This window comes from Elaeis guineensis, chromosome 11 (genome assembly GCF_000442705.2).
Source record: "Elaeis guineensis isolate ETL-2024a chromosome 11, EG11, whole genome shotgun sequence".
NCBI lineage: Eukaryota > Viridiplantae > Streptophyta > Magnoliopsida > Arecales > Arecaceae > Elaeis > Elaeis guineensis.
Genome location: NC_026003.2, coordinates 108,075,281 through 108,085,074, shown reverse-complemented (window position 1 = coordinate 108,085,074; position 9,794 = coordinate 108,075,281). Strand labels below are relative to the sequence as shown.

The following is a 9,794-nucleotide window of genomic DNA, read 5'->3' as shown; positions in this document are numbered from 1 at the left end:
GATCCTAGAGTCACAGGCGAAATCCAATAAGCATTTGAAAGAATATTTAAAGCATCATATACTCATCTCTCTCAAACAAAATGTAAAAAGAAGTTCATTATCAATTCTTACTGGCATTTTATCCCAGTCCTTCAACTTTGAACTCAGCATGTAACTGTCACGTAATGGAGCCCATCCAGGCTCATTACTATGTTCTTTACCTGTAGAATTGGGAACCTGTGCAAAGCATGCTATTAGCAACAGAGGCCAAGGATAACCGGATTTATCCAAAGGAATCTACTTGCTCAAAATATGATTATGTAATGGTAAACCTGGGTACATATCCTGACCATATTTAAATTTTAAACAAACCATATGCGACCATTTTTCAATGGAAAGAGAAAAGTGTAGAATATTATGAAGCTGAAGTCAAACAAAACGTTAGATATACAACTTCCATTTTATGTTGATTTAGAAGGCAGTGTATTTTGCATTAACCTGTCTCACAATAACTTCATATACAAGAAGCCAAAAAGAAAAAAGAAATGAAAATTAAAAACCTTAAATTGCTTTCAGGTTCCCAAATATGAATAGCAACCAAAACAACAAAGCAGTTGCAGTCATTTAAAGTGGACATACCAATCCAGTGCACTGTTTTAGCCTGGGTGCCTGGGCAGTTATGATGCCTCAAGATGCCTAGGCGACCCTCAGATGATCATACATGCAAGCACACGTGTCTATATACATACACGTGTCCACATGTATGTGTCTACCTCAATATGAATTAAAACATTTCGAACTTTTCACTGTAATTTTCCATTATATTGACACATGGATGCTAAGATGGAAAAAAGATGCACTAAATTGGATCCAAGGGAAAATCAAATGATATTGAAAAAAACAAACTCAAGTATAAACAAGTAACTAGAAAAGTTCTTTCCTTCAAAGCCTTGCACCCAAGCTCTAGTTCTTTACTCTCAGGCAAGACACATTTGATGAAGCCTAGAAATCTCTACCACATGATCTAAGACAATAATGATAAATATGTTGTCAATCTAAGACAATAATGATAAATATGTTGTCGCTTCTGTATAGATTTACAAACTACAATATATCTTGAAGGTATTTTTTGATTGTTCACATTCACTGCATGTGCCTTAAGGCATGTTAAAATATTAAAAGGAGGTGAACCCAAATAATCTTTCCTTCAAAATTCTACACACAAGCTCTAGTTTCAGTATCTGGGAAGATAAACAATTGGGTAAACCTGGCAATTTCTACCAATTGAGCTAGGACAACAACGATATAGATGCAACACGTTATGGCTTCAGTATAGATCTTACAAACTACAATGTATCTAGAAAGTGCTTTTAATTGTTTATGTTCACTGTTTATGCCTTTACGGCATGATAACATGTCAACTTATTGATATGCTATGAAATTATGATGACAGCAATGACAAAATTAGATCAAGAATGACTGACTCTGACTTTGTATTTGTATTAAGTCAGTCATCTGGGCAAGATAGCCTGGACAATAAATTAGGTGCATTGCCAGGGACCACTGGGGCTATTTGACAACTATGTTCCAACTTTCAAAATATCACTGGTTCTTTAAAATGAAAAATTGGTACTCAAGCATCCAATGAAATCATGAGGATTGAGGCCCTATATATCAACAAAAACTGAAACAATTAACCAGTAGAAGATATGCAGAGTGGCCATTCAATTACAAAGTATAACAGGGTTGAGTACTGAAAATCTGGAAGTGTGGCATCTAAAAAGGATATAGAAGTATCTTTCTCCATATCATTTTGTACATTTTGTAGAAAAGAAACTATATGGTAGCCTAAACTACTTGAGCCAGACACAAGCCATCCATCCTCAAACAAGGTTATTCACTGCCATCAGCTTCAAGCAAGGTGATTTTATGAGTAATACTAACCTTTGCCTGTCTCAAACCTTTATCACTTTTATAGGACTAATGTCTGATATGGGACCTACACTACCAGTAGTCTTTTCCTATAAAACTGCATGATCTTTTGTCTTTAGTTCCTCAAATTTATGTAGGGCTTCAAAGAAAAAGACAAAAAGGAAAGATTCTACAACAAAGATGCAATTTGTTACACCATAATCACTGCATGCATGCCATAACTTTTTGTTTCATAAATAGGTTATTTTGATATTGGAGAAAAAAGTTTTATGAAACAATTAAAAGATGTTGATTACATTTAGACACAACTGACTTTATTAGTGGTATTAGCATATTACCTTTTTGAACGCACGCGCATAACTTAATGCTCTTCTTAACTCATTCCAAGGTTTTCTCATGTAAAATTTCACTTCTTCATATAAAAATATAAATGTTAGATGACTTGTGCTTGAAATAGGACTTAGAGCTGGTGACTAAAGTACCTGACCTTGGCTCATGCCTTTACAGGTAATTATTATTCTTTTTTTTTTCTTTATTGTGCATTTGATTTCATCATTTGTTGTGTCAACTTCTCTATTATCAGTGAGTGTTTCTTTATTTTACAAATTCTCCTATAGATATGACAAAAAGAGAAGTAGCAAATCACATTCCCTATCTCTTGATGGAAGTGCAGGCAGAAGCAGCTAACCTTAAGGGATCCAAAAGATACTCGAAACTCATAAGAAAAAAATGACCAAAAACCTACCACTAATTATCATTATACAAAAGATCATATATCATCTATCAAGGGATTAGTGATCAAATCTTTATCATGAAAAAGCAAGCAAATCAAATGCTTGATTTATGAGTCAACACAAAATTCCACATAATGCAACAAAGAGCAAGGGGAGAAGTTTCAGTCATTAGGTCCCTCTATTCCCTTGACCACAATTAAAGCATGTAAGTGGTCCCATCAGAAAAAAAGTTTCTACCCACTTGGCATCCTAATTACTCAAAAATCTAGTCAAACCAAATATACTCCAAGAAGCAAAAAATAACACCATCATACATTAAGCTAATGTTCCACACAGCTAAAACACACCAAATATGCACACATTCCTTCAAATTCATCTATTCGCAACTGGTCACATCTGGCTTTCAACAGGCCTGTGATAAATCTTTGAACTAAAGCCCACAAAACCTATTATGTAGAACAAGTTCCATTTGTTGCTTTTCTCATTGATCCACAAATTCCCAATTGGTTCTTGTGAATGGGCCTCGTGGATCAAGATGAAAATTCTACTCTTAAAAACCAAGAAAAAACCATGCATATAACTTCACAAGGTTCGCCGTACCGGTATCGGACCCCGTACGGGTGAAATTCTGTTTAATGTTGGTACGTAGTTCGGTACGGTACGGTAATGTCGGTACGCTTCGGTATGGCATACCGATACGAGTCGGTACGGTATGATGTGGACGGTACGGGGTGGTACCGCATTCCATGTAACTTCATGTGCCATTTCAAAAGGCAAACAAAATGGGATACTAAATGACAGCTAACAAGCACGAGTTTTGGAGAATTTGTGCGATATCAGAGAATGAAGTATTTACAGCTAACAAGCATGAGTTTTGAAGAATTTGTGCAATGTCAGAGAATGAAGTATTCCAGAAAAGACTACAGTCATAGTTGTCTCGATGAAAGCGGGCTTTGGAGAGAAATATAAAATACCAGATAAAAATAAATCCAGAAACACCGATGACCTCGGGAAAAAAAAAAACATTACTTCAAGTCATTGCAAAGAATGCAACATCAACAGCAAGGTTTAGAGTACAATGCTTTCTCACCAGTTCAAGGCACAAAGAGAAGGATATTTAGACTAAAATGCAAACAAAATAATCCATGAAAGTGGATAAGAGCATGGCATGCACAAGACACATACAAATGTGGTTACCTTGGAAGAGTTGAATGGCGAAGGGTTGCCGGGAGCTTGTGTTGTTGGTTTTTGGAGTTCTGATAAGAAAGTTTGTTTTCTTTGTTTTGCCAACACTGTCACAGTTACAAATACACCGGTTAGCATAAATTAGAAGAATATTAATAACACTGACATACAGGAAACACCCAAACATTAGTGAAATCTGTCAATCTTAATAATGACATAAGAAATAGAGTTAAGATGAAAATCTCTGCAGCCGCTGTTGATAAAAATGAGTAACCGTAAAATGTCACTCTGAATAATCTTTAACCTAGTAATATCAGCTTTTAACCACCATATTGATGTACGACCCTGAGATTAGGACTGTACAGTAGCAATGTTAGGTCAAAAGGAAACCTAGTAATATCAGCTTTTAACCACCATATTGATGCAGGACATTGAGATTAGGGTTGCACGGTGGTAATGGTGGGTCAAAACAAATATGGTTTCTTGAGGCTTTTAGAGGCTCTAATCCTTGGCTGTACCACAATAGCTCATGGATGGGAGAGGACAAAGTAGAGACTTTAAGGGTTCTTTCAGGATCAAAGAAGAGGGTCACTGGGCTAAGAACATTTTAAGAATATGATCAGACTGAGAACAAAAGTTTTATATAAGTTCACAACAGATCCTTGTTGTAGCAAAAAAAATCCAGTTTATATCTGGATTCATTCCTGTTGTCATTCCAGCTTCAATGGCTCCAAACAGAACTCTGCAACAATAGTAGAAGATAACAAGTAGAACACAGAACAAGAAAGACAGAAGAAAATAAAGAGAATATGGAGAAAAGAAATAATAGAGGGAGAGAAACAGCAGATTTATGAAACAAAGAAGAAGAAGAACACCAAAGAGAGAAGGGAAGAATATGCAGCAGAAAAAAAAAAAGATAGTCATAGAAGAGGGGAAGAGAGAGGGAGAAAACACTAGGGTTGAACCTGGCCTCAAATCTTCGATTCCATTCACACACAGAAAGAAAAACATACGAGTCCTTTGCTTGATCCACTTTATAAAGATTTTCATTTCAGGCCTTGTGGGATTCTTTACAATGATACAAACAAATCCCTCAAAACATGTCCAAAACAAACTAGTTATTGACTCCTAACAGCCCAAATGCAACAGTGACGTGAACAGTACCAACCCCTTAGTCCTTTTGGACCTCCTAAAATTATAGACTTAAAGAACTTATGCTACACCATCACTTGGCTACTATTGGATTTCACATATCACACACAGGAAGATTGAATCTCACAACCATCAATGAAGTGATAATACCATCAATGTATCTCTCTCTCTCTCTCTCTCTCTCTCTCTCTCTCTATATATATATATATATATATATATATATATATATATATGGTCCTCCAAATAGCCTTTTGTCAACCTTGCACCTATAGAAAACCTAAGGAATCTGTTTTCTCTAATTATATCCAGTCCTGAAGGCATTTTTACAGAACATCCTTACTTTAAATTTTCCCAGCAATGTCAAGATGATGCTACCTTCGTAGCTATATTAAACCACATCTCCTTATATGGAAGCATATGACTTTGTAAGAAACCACTTCTTCTAAAGCTAACAATAAGTAAAATTACATCTTCTGGTCTAGCCAGGGAGTTCTCAAGTTAATTGTAGATATGAAGCAGAAGAACAACAAAGTATCTGAAGATGTTGAATTAGAAAAGTTAATGAGACTTGTAAGAGGTACCTATGATTGATAATGGGTAACCATAGATCATAAATATCTAAGGAAATATGAGGGCAGCAAAATTGAAGAATGAAGACATCATTTGTAACATAACTGCAAAACATGAAACACATTTGATAAAGTCATGAATCAAATACCTAACCAAGAATAAAGAAAAGAATACCATCTCAATTATTATTTAAGAATTTGAAATTAAAAGATGCTTGAGATGAATGGAACATGTTATAGATGTTAGAGTTCTGCAGCAAGGAGTTATGATGCCACCTATCACATATAGGAAGTTGTACATGAAAGTTGTTTGACTTTGAATCGAGCTGGAACATCTCCCAACCACCCCCACCCAAAAAAAAAAAAAAAGAACAAAAATGAAAGTAAAGGTTTGTTCTGAATCTTCTGATATATCATTTCAATATATCATAGCTCCTCACTCGAGATAATATGGGCAATTAAGCAACCTATTAATGTACTGAATCCAATGAGTTAAAAAAAAAAGAATAAACAGTAACATCAGGTTGTTCGCCCCAAAATGGATTAGATCCTATTCATTTTGAAAAAAATCAAGATTGAAATTATTTTCAAACCCAATTCTTTTATTTTATTCCAAAATTAGTTAAATATTATTTCATTTTTGAATGAAGTTACATGACACAATTCTTATTAATATAACTTAACTCACAAATTACACAGTGAACCAACATGAAATCACGTGATTGATCAATGTCATCGCTGATGAATCAAGAACATTCAATTGGAACTAAACTACACATGTCAATTTTTTCCTTCTCAGTCAATGACATCCATAAGCAAAATTCCTTGTCAAGTAAGTTCCAACCAGCATAAAAGGATAACAATCTAGGCATCGTCTCAAAGAGAGGCTCAATGAAATAGACATGTCTATAAAAATACAAACTACCTATACTTGGACATAAAGAACCTATGAAGCTTTTTTGTTCCTTGGATTGGCTTTGGTCCTTGCATGGCTTTGGTCCTTCCTTGCATAGCTTAGGTGGAACGCAAAGAAAACTTCCTTCCACTGCAAGGACAGTGGGGAGGGGACCAAGGCATCAACAAGATACCACTCTAGAAGAGTTAGAATTCTAAGCTTGTGTCATTTTTAGGCATTTGTATATTGCATCAAAGCCCACTTCCCAAGTGCTAAAGGATGACATGCATCCTCACTAAGAGGGCCTATGCTGATCCACAATTCATATAACTACACCATTTCAGGGATCCTCTTTCACTAATCTATCACACCATTGAAATGATCCCCTGTCACTAATTTCACTATTGCAAAAACCCCGAAAATACTTGTACTTTTATTTATTTCAAAAGCTCCCTTTGCAAAGAGAACATCTTCTAGGGAAGCAAAAACAATAATTCATAAAATTATTTTGAAGTGTTTTTGTCATCCGGACTAGCATATCCACTTACTCATATATTGTCCTAGCACAACATAAGTGGAGAAAAATAATGTCTTCATAATCCCACTTTCAACTTCTTACATCTAACAACAACAAGCATGCTCATAATGACCCATAAAAGGATTCGAGTTTGCATTGCAAACGTTCTAAGTTAATTAGTCTCCTCTAATGAAGTGATGCAAGTAAAGGCATGATAACAGGAGTAAATCTCAAATAATATCTGAAAAGAGATAAGAGATCTAAGTGACAGATTTATTGAGAGACAGATTGTGTGAAAATGAAACTGAATGAGTTCACACTTTCGCAGCTTGATAGCAGCAATCCAAACTCCAGGCAGATGAAAGACAATACAACTGCAATTGTCATACCTTTGGCATCTTTTGACTTTGAAGGATTCAAGCCTCTCTGAGGATTCTGTGCCTTACTTACCTGCAGATAACGTCTCAAAGTTATGATAAACAACGGTAACTCTTCTATTAACATGAAGCATAATTTTAAAAAAATGCAGATTTTATAAAGAACCAAACAAGGATGTAAGCTCAAGTGAGTGAAATCTCACCGCATTAAATAACTTGACCACTGAATAACCAGCATCAAGCATGCAAGACAGAGGGTGTGTGTTAGCCACCAGAGATCGAAATCAAGAACAAAGGTAGCCACTCAGGCACCATTACTGTAGCCAAACAACAAAACCATTCTTTTCATAAGTCAAAAAATACCTCCTTTTGTGGCAATACTAATAAGAGACTTCTCCTTTGCATCCAAGAAATTAGCTGGCTTTACACGCCCTTTCTCTGCTGCCTGTTAGAAATTCAAGTAAATAATAATATGACTACGAGCTTTCAAACATTTAAACTCCAAATTCTAGTTACTTAGGTCAAAGCGTACAGACCAAATGCTTCTCTTTCTTTGCTTCTCCCTTCACCTTATGCTCAGTTTCTTCTTCTGCAAGCTTCTCGGCGACAAGCTTCTTGTGTGCCGACAATATAGGACCCTGAAAAATAAAAATTAAAAATATCATTATCAAAAGAAGAGAAAAAAACCTTTTTTTTCAACCAAGAATCGTATTGATGCCTAGAGAAACACTTACTAGTGGATCGTTTGAAAGATTCCTTTTCATAATCTTCATGAAAGCCACCCTGAACGCTCTAGAACCTTCGGCGAACTTCGTAATACGCTGGTGAGCGCCATACCCCTCGTCCTCGTCATCACCTTCAGAATCTCCACTGAAATCGTCTCCAGAATCCAAAGCCCTCTGCCCTTCCTCCTCCTCGCTGGAGTCCCCACTCGAAGCGACATCCTCTCGATCCTGAAGGGCTTCGGCGCTCGAATCCCTCAGTCCGGCAGTCGGTTTCTCTTCGTCATAGTCGCCGTCGTCGTCGTCGTCTCGTCGGAGTTGTACTCCCTGGCCCTCTTGCGGAATAGCTTGATCATCTTCTTGCTGGGGTTATTGTGCTTGGCGGCGGCGGCGGCCATGGCCCCGGCTGCCTTCTTTATCTTCTTGTTTGGATCTTGCCCTTCTTGTGCTTTGGTTTCCGCTTCTTGTGGGGGGCTATGGCGGTGGTGGCCTCGGGGGATTCGACTTGGGCGGGCATGGCCGATTCGGCGAGAAGAAAGAAAGAGGGCGGAGAGCGAGGAATAGAGAGGGAAAGGGTAAAGAGGAGAGCGAGCCTGCGACTAGGTTGATCCTTGGTGGAACGACACGATAACGGCTTTCGAAGAGAACCGGACCCGGGCGACCAGGACACCGGTCCATCTAATGTCACATAAAAACGGCAAATAGTTTGCCGTCGTCAGTAGCCATATTTCTTTCTCCATATTGTCCGTGGGTGCCCCCTCCCAAGTTTGCATTCTCTTTTACAAAAGTCCCACCAATTCTTTTAGTTCCTTTAATATCCTTTGGTAGCCAGCCAATTAGCAAAGAAATTGGTCCCATCATTACAGGAATAAAAAAAAAAAGGGAAAGAAAAGAAAAAAAAATCGGCCTCGTGGTATGCATAGATGGCCTCATAGCGGTCAACATAATTTTTCCAATAGTCAATATTCTTAAGGGTGATATGAGCTGAAGGTAATCTGTGGATCGATTGTGGCAATCGGTCTCAAGCCTAAAGAAGGAAACAAACACACCATGCTTGGATTCTTATTCTTGGAAGCGTAACATCAGGATTTTACAATCAATTTGTCAATGCATTGCTGGCTTGATAAATATATGATACGAGAATGATCTCGTTGAGCTATCATGTTCGCTGTATCCAAAAGGAGCCAGTGATAACTTCTTGTAACTAATGGTGCACACAAATGATTGTTGCATTATCACATGGCAATAGGTTTGCAATACCAGGGAAATTAAAAGCAAACATGACAACCTCCAAAGCAACTCTATATTCAGCCATGGGTATAGAGAATAGCTCTTCCCACCATGATCATTTTGGTTTGCTTGAGAACCACATGCAGAAATTTGTCAGGTCTTTGGGTGTTCCAAAATCGATTTTTCACCCAGTATCCATATCTAGGAGCATGAAATGAAAACATGATTTAGATACTTCCTCCCCTTGCCAAACCATGGATGATGATTAGTTTCTAATTGAAGTCCTTTATTTAGTAGTTTGAACTTTTGTTGCCCGAGATTGATTGCCAACTTTCCACCCAAAATTGGTTACCATGGGATTTGATTTGCTCTTCCATATCCAGCTTCTAGCACTTTTCCAAGACCTTGTGTGAAGATTGAGTACATCTACTTCACCAAGACAATGATAAAACAAAGTGGCCAAGGAGACCACCAATCCGGTACATCTACTTCCAAGACCTGG

At 37.2% G+C, this 9,794-nt stretch overlaps 1 pseudogene; it reads right to left on the bottom strand.

Moving 5' to 3' along the window:
- LOC140852418 (uncharacterized) overlaps positions 1-8,674 on the bottom strand; it is an 11,753-nt pseudogene extending 3,079 nt beyond the window's left edge.
- Between the last annotated feature and the right edge of the window lie 1,120 nt (positions 8,675-9,794).